This window comes from Cavia porcellus, unplaced genomic scaffold (genome assembly GCF_034190915.1).
Source record: "Cavia porcellus strain 051 isolate PalLab524CR breed Dunkin Hartley unplaced genomic scaffold, mCavPor4.1 scaffold_8, whole genome shotgun sequence".
Classification (NCBI taxonomy): Eukaryota; Metazoa; Chordata; class Mammalia; order Rodentia; family Caviidae; genus Cavia; species Cavia porcellus.
The window spans coordinates 61,063,851-61,077,612 of NW_026947491.1; the positions used below are offsets into that span (position 1 = coordinate 61,063,851).

The 13,762-nt window shown below is 40.3% G+C and overlaps 1 long non-coding RNA gene across 1 annotated transcript; it reads right to left on the bottom strand.

The window, feature by feature from the left end:
* Positions 1 to 544: 544 nt before the first annotated feature.
* Positions 545 to 3,546, bottom strand: LOC134477173 (uncharacterized). Its single transcript, XR_010049084.1, has 2 exons — positions 3,233 to 3,546; positions 545 to 1,552 (listed from the first exon to the last, which is right to left on the bottom strand). It is a non-coding gene; the product is annotated as an uncharacterized LOC134477173 (long non-coding RNA).
* Positions 3,547 to 13,762: the final 10,216 nt, after the last annotated feature.

Here is a 13,762-nt window from a genome sequence, read left to right on the forward strand (position 1 = left end):
ACTGCCATCACTTTGAAGCCAGCCTGGGTTACATAGTGAGTTCAAAGCCACTCTGAGCTACACAGCAAGACCTTATCTCAAAAAAAAAAGTTAATATTCTAGTATTAAATTGATACCACACTGCTTTAAAAAATAACAATAGAGCTACAAATTTTTAAAATTTGCTCTCTTGACCTATGTCTCAATTCCTTTCCACTAAAATACCAAATATTATAAATATCTTGAATATCCTCCTGGGCATATTTCATGCATATAGAAGCAAATACAAGAATATCTGGTATTCTTTCTCACCAACAAAATATCTGAAGATCTTTTAGTATCTGTACATAAAGAGTATCCTCATTTCTTATGCTTGTATCATATTCTATTACTTGCATATGCCATGGGTTACTGAACTAACTCCTTATCAATAAATATCCAGTCTCCTACTTTTACAAACAAGGCTGCAACATGTAATGTATTCTCTATGTTAATGAATAAGTTACAGAATAAATTCCTAGAGCTGGTTTAAAATTGAAGAATAAAGACAATCACAGATTTGAAAGATATTTCCAAATAACCTTACTTAAGGTTGTAATATTTATTTTCTCATTAGAAATGCATGAGAACCCCTCTCTATTTACATTTTATTTGTTGTTTTGTTTTTTTACAACATTGGGATTGAACTAGGGTCATTAACCCATTGTGCTAACCTCCTAGCCCCTCACTTTTTTTTTTTTTTTCCGAGATAAGTTCTCACTAAATTGCCCAGGCTGACCTTGAATTTGCAGTCTCCTGCCTCAGCCTTCCCAGTAACTGGGATTTCAGATGTATACCATCACACACCCAACTTCCCTTTATACTTTTACCAAGAGTTTATTGTTAATTTTACATTGCCAATCTAATACTTGAAAAATGGATACTATATCAATTTATGTTTTTGTTTTTGTGTTGTTGAGACAGGGTCTCACTATGTAGTTCAGATTGGCCTTGCCCTCACTATGTAGCCTAAACTGGCCTCAAACTCACAGTGATCCTCCTGTCTCAGCCTCCCAAGTACTGGACTTATAGGCATGCACCATCACATCTGGCCTGTATCAATCTAATTTCTATTTACCTTGTTATGAAGTAGCTATCTTTTAATATGTCTGTGATAGCTAACTGACTGTCTCAACTTGGATAAGAAATGCCCAACTAAATTAGATCAGTGTAGTTTCGGCTGTGGCTGAAGGGACTGACTGAAGATGGTAAATTCAGCATGGGTGTGAGTGACAGCAACCAACAGGATTGTAGCCTGAATGGAATCAAGGAAACAGGAAGAAGGAAGGCTCACTTCTGTTTCCTCAGAGGAGCTCCAGACTTCGCCTTCTCTCTGGGCATCGTCTCTTGGCTTCCAGTGCAGATTTTTTGCAGACTTTTCAGCCTCCAGAACAGGCCCTTTGGCCTTGCAGTGTAGACCCCCTGGCCTCCTCATGCAGATTCAAGAGGGACATTACAGTGAGCTCCAAGCCTTCAACCAGATCCTGTGGACCTCCAGAGCACAGATAGCCCTTTTGCTGCCTTCCACACCTGACTGCACAAAACACAAAACAACACAAAAGCCAATCTTATAAATTCTTACACACTTCTACAATCTGTACTAAATCTGTTTGTCTAGTTAGCACTGACTGATACAATGTTTAAGAAACACTTCTTCCTTTGTCTATGGATTTTGCTTTTTGTACATCTTTCATTGAGCTTATGTTTTTTTCTTACTGATTTGTGGGATGCTTTTCACATATAAAGACTATACCCTTGCTTAGTCACTGAATTGCACATAGTTCCCATTTTTATGATTGTCTTTTGACTTTGTGATGGGTTTTGCATTGCAGAAAAAATATTTTTTATGCTTACTCTTTGAGGCATCTCATGAAAATGAGATGTGTTAGTAAAATAAGCCAAGCTTTCTTAGGTAGGTAGGAGCAGCATGAACTAGGGAGAACATTACTACTGAAATTTTCCTGTTCCGTGTGATCCTATCCTTAATTAGGCCCTAGTAATGACATTGTCACACACTCAGCCCACTGGATAAATTAAACTCACTAACCATGACTTCCAGCAGTCACAGAGGGCAAAGGAAGCCAAGTTTCCTGCCTTTTGGCTTCCAGCTAAACCGGAGAGAAAAACAGTGCTCTGAAAAGCCCTGGAGAATCTGTTGACACATCAGCTCTCATTCTTCCTGAATCTACTTCCTCTAGACAATTCAATTACAAAACTCCTTCCCAGGCAGTCATTCAGTGAGGGAGACAGGGCCACAGAAGAACAGACCAAAGTATGACTTATTAGATGGTCGGGAACAGAAAATAAAAGAGTAAATGGGTAACAGGAAAAACTGCACTGCGTGCGAGGGGCATTTCACAGCAGGAATGAAATTACTTCTGCCTCAAGCAAGCAAGCAGGTTTCCTCATACAAGCAGGAAGGAGCCCTTTTCCAAGGGCCAAACATCAGTTACCACCGTGAATTTCTGGACCCCAGAGACTGTAACAATGTAGTGTGCTGAGGCAGGGAATTGATGTCCCTTGGAAGGTCTAGGAAGCAAAAGCAAGCAGCAGTTCTGTAACATCACCAAGAAAGTGTGCTAAGGCAGCTTTGGGAAAGGTTCTGATTCCTTCTGCACTTCTCTGTCTGCTTTCTAACAGTTACCGCAAACCCCCAAATCCAGTCTCAACAGATCAACATCAGAGCGAATTCTAAGTCTGCCTGTGGAATTCAGGCAGCCCTGTCCCGAATACCGCTTCCGAGTGGGTAGTCCAGACCTTGGAATTACACTGCTGCCTCGCTCCACACTTTCTCTTTCTCCTGTGCACCCCTTTCTCTGCATTCTACAGCACTGTGTCCTGCCTGTGGCCCTGGCTTCTCCCTGGCTTCCTGACTGGCACTGGGTGCCTGCTCTCACTAAAGTGTTGCCTTGAACTTCAGCCTCCTTGGCAAGGGCACCAACAGCCTGGCTGGCCCTCAGCCACCATCCTGTTCCTCTCAGCAACTGGCCAGAGTCTGGTTTCAATCCGGATGGTCCTCCCCTTCCCTACCCCCGCGCCCCCCCTTCTTCCTGACACCAACTGAATATTTCCATTTTCCAGCGTTCCATTTGGCCCCTGCTGTATTCCTCCCCCTCCACCAGGTGGGAACTCACAGAAAGCTGCCATCAAGGCCAGATTCACTACACACAAACAACAACTCCACCCCCTTTAAAAAATGACTACATTTACTCACTTTCATAGTAAGAAATGTGGAAATAGAAAGACTCCAGGGCCGGTTAACTCCATAGCTCACAGGTATCATTAAAGACCAGGAGCCTCTCCTCTTTCTGCTCTGGAATCCCTGCTCTGCTGCTACTCTTTTCATGACAGGGACAAAGCAGCCCTAAACTGTCGGTGGTGGGCTGGGTTTGGCGCCCACAGGCTCCCAAGAGCCAGCAGTCAAGCTACTGACAGTGCAGATCAGCTGTAGTGGCAGAAGCCACAGCACAGCAATGGCCATAGGGACATGCTGCAAAGCGGGGCTTTGTGTTATCGGAAGGCATGCGATCAGCCGGCCACTGCTTCACACCCTCAGACAGCAACACCTATAGTCAGCAAAGGTCTGCTTCTCAAGTAACATCTTTTCTCAAGGGCAGAGAAGCTCTTTATGTAGGCCTCACAGAGAAGTTCCTCCTCCTCCTCAACCCCAGTCCCTGTCCTCTCGGCCTGCACACGTCTCACCCAAAGACTGGCAAATGACAGAATGATGATGATTCCTCTGAAGTGGATGAACACCTGATTCCTGAAGGGTCAGGTTCCCACTGCAGGAAATAAGATGGAGAGTGGCCTCTGGGTGGACAATCAGCAGGTGTGTGACACACACACACACACACACACACACACACACACGCATTCTCCCAGTGGATTCTCTCTCTGTCCCCACCCACCCTGGAGCTTCCAGCACACTTACAAAATGTATGAATTGTGATAAACCCCTCCACAAAAATAAAATAACAGAAATTTTTTGAGAGGTAATGTTCTTGGGTTCTGGGCCTACATTCACTCATGTGGTTCAAAACACCTTAGCTTCAGGGGCTGGAGATTTAGCTCAGTGGCATAAGCGCCTGCCTTGCAACCAGGCAGTCATGAGTTTGATCCCCAGTACCAATAAAAATGAAAAAGACAAAAAAAAAAAAAAATCACCTGGCTTCATTGAATTACTATCCAATGGATAAAAATTGTCATGTTTTTCCACTCAGTACTATTTCTTTTATAAATACATTCATATTTAAAAGTGATTAAATGTTAGCCAGAAAGAGAACACATTTATTTTTATGTGTTGACATGCTGTTTAAATTGAGTTCGATAAACTCAAGACTAGCTCTCATTAACCAATTGATTCAAAATTAATTTTTCTCCATTCAGACTTACTCTAATCCTGGATTTCTCTCCAGCAGGAATGGACTAAGTTGAAACTCACCTGAGTCTTTGCCTGGAGGCAGCTTCTGCGGCTGCAGAAGGGCACCATGGCTGAGCCCCATGCCCTCTGTCTTTAGTGGTTTTCCTGCATAGAGACTCCTGACTGCTCTCTGATCACCCAAGAAAGTGTCTAGTGGCCTTTCTCTGAGTCCCATCCAGCTTTGCACACCTTTTCCCTTCTAGTAATGAAAACGGAAGTAGAAATCTTCTGACCCTCACTCAGCTCATGTTCACCATGAAGAGTTACACTTAAGTAACCTTGTAAATCAACTTCTGTGGTCCACAAAAGGAAGCACAAAGGCCACTTCATAGCATCTGTGCACACACTCTCTCCGGAGCAGCACATACAAGGACCAAGTGAAAAGTTACAAGCATTGGGAAAAAGAGAAATCATTTCTAGGCAGCTCAGAAATTTTGCTCTCTTTATTAATGTTTTCCACAATTTTAGTATAATATGAAAATTTTCAAACATACAGACAAGTTGAAAAGGTAGTGCAAGGAACATCATGGTCCCATCAAGAGAGATTTAACACTCTCTGATATTCTGAATTATTATCTAAGTATTTGGCTATGCGTATTAAAGGAGGATTCAGTCATTGCAATATTTCAACTTCAATATCTCTGTACTCTCAACTTCAATATCTCTGTATCTTTTTAAAAAGTACTTTCATCTGAAATCACGATACATTTATCAGATCTAAAATAATAATTCTCCAATAGTCTATAAAATCCAGTTAATATTAAAATTTTCTGATTATTCACCCCTCAAAAAAACTGCAACTGTTTTTCACAAACAAGGTTCATAACATTGCATTCAATAGTTATATCTCTTAAAATTTTTTTAATCTAGAAAAGCTTTTCTACTTTTGTCTTTTTTCATAAAGTTGACCTTTAAAAACAGTAGATCAGGCAAATTCTTTGCCTGATTTTTATCTCAGGGCATTGTCCTACTTGTTTTCTAGCTTTGATGTCCTATTAAAACCAAGGCTTGCTCAGATTCAGGTTGAATTAGTCAGAGCCCTGAATAGAAGCAGCTGGCCGCGTCGGAGAGTTTAACTGAAGATATTAAGTGAAGGCACTGTTTACAGATATGCAGACAGACACAGGGAACACCGGGGATGATGGAGCTTACAAGGACCATATCCCAGGCCTGAGCATCCTGGGCTGTTGAGAAGGGCTGCAGGAGCTGGGAACTGAGGAGAGCTGCCCAACCAGAGTCTAGATGTGTGAGGAACACAGCCACCACCTAGGCAGCCCCTGGCAGAAACACCAAAATGATGTTCAGAATTTGGAGGCAGATTTATTTACATCAATGGGCACTGATTGAAATCATTCCCAAAATATCAGGCCCTGATGTCTGGTGGCCTTGGGCTTTTGTATGATGCTAAAGCAGGATGTACAAAGGTGAAACAGAATAGCCTGGCAGTTCTTTTGGTTAGCTAGAGTGAGATCATCAGTTACACGGGTAGATTAATGCCCTTCCTTCCGAATCAGGCATTTGGTATGTTCAGTTATGCTCTCATGGTTACAGGGTCAAGAAAGTAATTACAAAGCCATGAAGCAGGTACAGAGCTAGGCAGTTTCAAACGAACAAAATTTTTAAAAGAACAATTTCTCTTGTACAGATTTTCCCTCTAACCACCTAGGCAGCTACCACCTAGGTGGGAGGGAGGTGGTGAAGTGTAAGTACCACATCTTTCTCCTCCACCCTTATATGTTCTGCTGGAATGTCCCCCACCCCACACTGGCCAAATCCAATCAAAAGCCAAACTCCAAAGGAGGCTTGATGGTAACAGTTTGGAGAAAGAAGTTTCCATTGGGGCAGGGCTAACTGGAAAATGCAATTGGATATATAAAGGAACAAAGGAATGACATACATACAGGTTAATGTTTTTGACTAGAATACTCCCAAAGGTCAGGCTGTGAATTTCAGAGTACACAACATCAGGAAAACACAGTGTTAGGTTTTCTCAACACCAAAGAAGCTAATTTAATGTGCATTGTAACATGTTGATTTTTTTTTTAATTTTTTTTATTTTCCTACTTGGTTGAAAATTTAGTATAATAAAGATAGTTGAATTTTAACAATTTCATAGGGTTCCAATGAAAAACTTAGAACACCTACTACCTAATACTTTGGGAAGGAAATCTTTCCTCAACCAGAGAAAATTACCCACTCCTGCTGAAAGGACAGGTTTAATATTTACTTTTTTCTTTTATGTCCCAACTATTAAGGTGAGAGTCATAGCCAAGTGTGTTAAATCATAGATCACTAAAGAAGTGAAAATTATTTTATTTTATTTTGTCTTTTTCCTTTTTATCGGTACCAGGGATCGAACTCACAAGAAGTGAAAATTAAAACAACACGAGATTCAATATTACTCCAGAAAGAATGACCATTATCAAGAAATCAAATAATAGCAAATACTGGTAAGGTTGTGGGTGGGGAGTGGAAGGAGCCCTTCTGCACTGGTAGCAATGTAAACTAGGACAGTCATTGTGGGAACCAGTATGGAGATTCCTCAAGAAACTAAAACCAGACATTGCATTTGACCCAGCTATTTCCCTTTTAGGTATCTTCCCAAAAGAGTTAAAAACATCATAGAATAGTGATTCACATCTCTCAATGTTTATAGCAGCACGATTCATAATAGCTAAATCTTGGCAGCAGTTTCTATGCCCCTGAATGGATGAACAGATAAAGAAAATGTGGTGTGTTCGTAAGTAAATGGATGCACCTTGAGACCATAATATTAAATCAAATAAGTCAAACACACAAGTTGAAATATCCCATGGCTTTTCTTATAGGAGAAACTCAGAGTGTAACTATAAAAAGCAAAATAAAAGATATGTAATAGGAAGTAGAAAAATCTTTCCCAAATAGGAAGGAGATCAAGAGATGGAAAAAAGGGGGAGAAAGGGGACAGAAAGGGATGAAAAAAGAATCAAGATCTGTTACGTACAGGGATCGACTTCCCACAAGGAATGTAATCGATATATAATGTAAGCATGCACTAATAAAAAACAAAAACAAAATAATGAACGTGGAGCTGGTGCATGTGCTTTGCTTGTTTGGTTTGATGTGGCACTGAGGGTTAAACTGGAACCTTGCTCAGGCTAGACGAACACTCTACCGAATCCAGCCCTTTTCTTATTTTAGTTTGAGACAAAGTCTTACCAAATTGCCCGTCTGCCTCAGATTTACAGTCCGCCTTTCTTACCCTCCTAAATACCTGGGATCACAGACGTGCACCACCACAGCCAGCTGCTTCTCTTCTCTTCTCTTCTCTTTGCTTTCCTTTCCTTTTCTTTTTTTCTTTCCTTTTCTCTTCTCTTCCCTTCCCCTCTCCTCTCTTTTCCTCCCTTCTCTCTTTTCTCCCTCTCTCTCTCTCTCCCTTCCTGTCTCGCTTTGCCTCTGTCTCTGTCTCTGTCTCTGTCTCTCTCTCTCTCTCCCTCTCTTTCTCTCATTTTTCTTTTTTATGTCCATATACAGGTTTTGGAAGTGGGAATTCCGGCTTTTTGGTAGGCTCCTATTAATCTTGGATAGTTTCCTTTCTTTTTGAATGGTGGGATGTGCCAGGTGTCCCTAAACTATGGTTCCCTCCCCAGTACTTCAGCAATCCTTGGTTCATTTTGGTAGAAAATGGCATTTAGAAATCAAGGTCTGGGTACTAAGGTCTTCACAATTATTAAGATGTTATTTCTTCTAGGTCCTCATTGTGCACAGACCCTATGAATAGACAACACGCAAACGTATCTTTAAATCAGCCCATATTACCATTTCCAATTTAAATTTAACATTCTCAGCTTGTCAGAAATTTATGTTGAGGAGCAAAATTTTGAACTGCACTTGAAAGGTGTGTACAATATCTTTTTTAAAAAGTAATTTCTGGGGAACAGTGAGAGACTGATTAATGGGTACAGGAGCATAGTGAGGAGAAATAAGTTCTAGTGTTCGATAACATGGTAAGGATAATCATGGTAGACAACAGTTAACTGAATATTTCAAAATAGCTCATAGAATTTTAGATGTTCCCAAAACAAAGAAATGATGTTTCCGAGGTAATAAGTACACTGATCTGATCATTACACATTGTATATATGTATGGAAATGTCACATTGCACAATTGCTATGTGTCAGTTAAAAATATACTTCATTTTAAATAATGAAAAATAAAAGAAAAAAATTTCTATATTTGCAGCGAAAAATGCAAAAGAGGATAAATTTACTGATAATCTCACCCCTTTGAACAAAACCATTTTTAATTTTTTATGTAAGCTCCAGTTAGTTAAGATTTAAATAAGCACAACAATGAAGACATTGCAAGCCCTCAAACAGATCTAAGACCAGAAATAGAACATTTACATAGGGATACTAATATTCTCATATTTAGCCTTTTTATATCACGCCTCCTGGGTATGTAACCTTTCTCCTATCTCTCCCTGTCAGCATCATATTCATACTTTAAAAATGTAGTTCAAAGCTTCACCTAATTCCCCCCGCCAGGTGTAGCCTTGCCCTACCCAAAGTGCCTTTCCATAGATCTGATAGCATTTTTCTTTTGATGCCTTTTAGACACATTTGTGTGCCTGCATTATCTCCCCAACTAGTTTTCACACTCCTGACAGTCAGGAGCTTTATGGTCATCTGTACAGTCAGCTCTCCAGATCTGAAAGTCCTGTATCAGGGGATCCAATAGACTATGGACTGAAAATGTTTGAAAAAAAATACCTGTAGCAATGTGTATATTTCTTCCTTGTCTTTTATCCTTAAACAACATAGTATAGCAACAACCAACATAGCATTTGCATTGCATTAGGTATTATAAGTAATCTGGAGACTAAAGTATAGAGGAGGATGTGCATGGATTAAAAGAATCATTTTATATAAGGGACTTGAGCCTCCAGATTTTGGTTTCAATGATGGGTCCCAGAACTAATCCCCTACAAATAACCAAAGATAACTATATTTTCAAAGCTCTTTAGCTTAGCAGTTCACATACAAAAAACTTTCAACAAACATTTGCTGCATTTAATTCACTGCAGAGGGTCCCAAAATGAAGCTAGTAAGTTTGCATTATACTGTGGAAGCTCCCTGTAACTATTTTTGAGGTTGAAAAAAACACCCCCTTCACTCTACCATTTTTCATACTAATTACTTCCTTCTGAAGCCTGAGGTTTGTGTTATTTCTAATTGTGATAGTGTGCCTAAGGTCACTAATTACAACCTTTTTAGTTCCCTAGCAATCTTTCAGCTTACTTTTAAGGTTGCTTCTAAATTTCAAATAATAATTTTAAATATCTTTAAATAGAATATATTAGTTTTTTGAAAGACATAAAATGCTCCACATTTGCATCTAAAAATGTCATTAGATTGAAGTGCGAATGGTGTTTAATGCTTTACAAAGGAAGTGATTGAACTGCCTTCTTTATAGGCTGTAAAGAAAAGACAACCTGCTGATATTGTTTAAACTCACCATGATAGAGGCAGATGGATACATTATTATACGAGACCTGGAGGTCCCTTTCAGCTCTATGATTTTAATTGAGCTGTATAAATTTACACAGTCCCACCTGTCTTGTGGCTAAGCTAAACTGGTTTGGATCTAAACCTCATTATCAGCAAATAGTAATTTCAGCAATACCTGACAACACAGAAATCTGTTGGATTCTATTTTCTTATCTACAAGATGAGAAAGTTGAATTGATTAATCTCCGTGGTCATGAAACACTATAACTCCATAAATCTTTTGAGAGTCTGTAATTGCTCGGATACGTGCTTTCTGTGATACTGACTGAGAATGATTTTTATGTTCTTAAATCTTCCAAATACCTGACATTCTTTAAAAAAAAAAAAAAAACCTGGACTTGAACTCATAGTACCTGACCAGGCAGGTACTATGCCATTAAACTACATCCCATCTACCTGACCATTCTAAAGAACAAATTTACCTTTATGGAATAACTTTAGATTCTTAGCAGAATTATGATAATTGAGGAGAAAGGACCAATAGACATACTGACAGATCATTGCACATGAGTTCCAATTCCATTTTTGCTACTTACAAAGCATATGACTGAGCAATTTACTTCCCATTGATGCAATTGACTGGATATTTATGATGCCCAAAATTCATTTCATGAAATCAAGCCTCCAAAGTGACATGGAATTTGAAGGTGAAGCTTTTGGAAGGTGATAAGATCACGAGAACAGAATCATCATGAATGAATTAGCATCCCTCTAAAAAAGAGCCAAGAGACAGAAAGTGAGTCACCTATGAACCAGAAAGCAGCAGCCCTCACCAGATTCCACATCTTTTGGTGATTTGCTCTTTGATTCCTAAGCTCCAAAACTCTAAGAAATAAATTCCATTGTTTATAAGCCATCTACTCTATACTGGTCTGTGATAGTCACCTGCACAGACTAAGATACTTGGTACTTTCATCCAAAATGAAATAACAGTTCTCAGCTTGTGGTATTTTTTATAAGGATTAAGTTAGGTAAACCAGATGTCAATCCCTACATATCACCTGACACACCATTAGATGATGAATGTGTGTTTATTGACATGCCCCTTAATATAGTTTTGAGGGAAACAGATGGCTGGAATTCCCAGGTGAGATTGTCCATCAGTCCAATTAAAGCTGTTGGTTGTCAGCATCAGAGATCTGTTCAGGCTAACTTGAACAAAAAAAAATTTACTAGAAAGGTATAGGAGAATTTACAGAATCAAAGAGAGTTGGATATTAGGGCTTAGATCTAGAATGTCCCTCAAAAGTCTTCTATGTTTGGAAAGTGATTGGATCAGTAGAGTGTCACTCTTGTCAGTAGAATCATCCATTGATGAGTTCAGTTGCTAACTGAGTTCAGTGCTGTAGGAGGAGGGGCCTAGGTAGAGGGTCAATGTGGGCATGATCTGGAAGGGAGGACTCTGATGCTGCTTCTTCCTGCCCTCTCTGCTTCCTGGCTGCTATCTTCCACCAGGCCCTCCCACCATGCCATTTTTGCCTTGGAACCAGCCAACCTCTCTTTCAGTTTGCATGTGTAGGTATCTTGTTCCTGTGACAGGAGAATGCCTAATACTCTGGAGAACCCAGCCCAGCCCAGGAAAAGGCCATGTCAGCTGCCGTGCAGAAGGAATGCTGCATTAGTCTGCACAGACTGTTCACTACTGGGATAAGTAAGCTTTGGTTTTTGTCTGCCACACTGAATGAGAATCAGGTCCAGGAGAGCATACATTTTCATTAATGTGGGTTCTACAGCTTCCTCTTGGCTAGGGATGGTCAAACCATCTTGGTTAATAGTTCCACCAGAATGTGTCTGGTGACAGAGAAGTAATTGCCCAAAAAGAAAACATTAACTTTTGGTGCCAGAACATAATGAATCAACATAAAACAGCCAAAATTTAAACATGAAAATTTCCACTAATCACCAATGATTTTATATTTTGGGAATCTAGCAAGTACTTGGGACAGGAAAGTACTACATGAAAGAGCTTCTAGAACCTACTACACCTACCTTCTGTGGGTGCAGAAAGTTACCAGCAGAGGACTGAACTGCACCAGCCAGGAGTCTGGAAGATTTTGCTCAGGAGGAATAGTTTCACCCAATTGTGCTGATATGTATCCACTCTCTCTCCTTTATCAAATCCTATGACACAGTCTCTATCTCCTCTTGATTCCATTAATCATCAAAGATTGTGCCACATGGGAGCCTTAAAACCAAGACTTTACAGAGATGAAATTTCTGACTACTAACCTCAGCTTCTAGATTGTATTATTGTTTCCTTTAGCTCTCTATGCCTCAGCTTCCATCTTCATAAAATGAAACCTGCAAGAAGCTCAGGCAAGCAAAAGACTGAGGAGCGAGGAAGATGAAACTGGAAATTCTATTTGAGAAAGATAAAGCCCTTTCGACTGGTTAAATAACTTTGTGCTTCCAGCAAGAAATCTATCAGAACATTCCCACACCACCATTTACTACTGAGTATAATTACAGCCTAATACAATACCTGCTAGATCTTATTCTGAGGCAAGGTTGCATCTAAGAAACTCATTGCTTCGTGCACAGCATGGACTAGATGGCACCACAAACAAGGGATCAGCTGATATGTATCCAGGAATTTGGTTTCTAGTTCAGGTTTGTGATGAATGATAGGTCACTGTCTTAGTCACTTTTCTTATTGCTGAAGCAAAATATCGTACACCAAAAGCTAAAGCAGGAAACATTTGCTGAAGCTCAGTTTGTAGAGGTTTCAGTCCATAGTTGGCTGGGTCCATGGCAGGGTGGCATGGCAGAGGGGCACCACAGAAGAGACACAGTTCATGGCAAGCAAAGGCAGCAAAGGAACAAAGTACTAAAGCAGCAGCTCCTTTATATACTATTCATGCCACCTGCCCTTAGGGTAGGCAGCACTTGCACCCAGTGTGGGCACCCATAATCCTAGCATCCATTAATCCCAGCATCACATATCCTTAATCTTAGCACCACACACCCTAGACCCAGCTACCTCTGTGAAGCCCCACCTATGACAGCATGAGGCTCTGTGAGGGGGCATCTACATACAAATCATAATACTCATCATAGAAGACTCTGCTCTTGCATTTCCTCCCTATAAAATGAGACAGTTAAAGCATATCTGGGCTCTAAATGTCCCCCTGATGACTCCAAGCAAAGAACAGGCAGAGCTTTGATAAGAAATAAGAAGAAAATATATCACAGCAAGGAGACACAGAGAACCAGGGTTGTATCTGAGTTGTCACAGTCAGGGATGGCAGAGACTTCTCCCCTTCTGGGGAGGAGCAGCAGAGCTGGGAGAGGCAACTGGTCAACAAGGGGGCATCCGGGCTGCGGACATTCAAAGCAACATTATTCTCTTTAACAATGGTCCTTAGAGCTTGTGCAGTGTGAAGACAACTTTTATACCCTGTCGAATTTCCTGTGTCTGTTAAGTCAGAACTATGAAGCAGTTGCCCGAGCCCAGGACAGGCCCATCTCTTGGATGGAACACAAGAGAGACTTGATGGACAAGACCGACAGTGCTATGTGAAGCTCTGCGGGTGTATCTAACTTGTGGCCACAGGTGAACATGCCTGGCTTGCCTGGACCATATTGAGTAAAGAGGTATTGCAAAAAAATATGCGGTACACTTTATATATAAGGAACAAAACTTCCTTTTTATATATTTATATTATAACACATGAATATTCAACCTGTGTGGTAATGGTCAAATACCAGTGAGCAAATCCAAAACAGGATAATTTTGGAGGGAGTTATTAAAGAATGAGATCCCAGGACATAAAC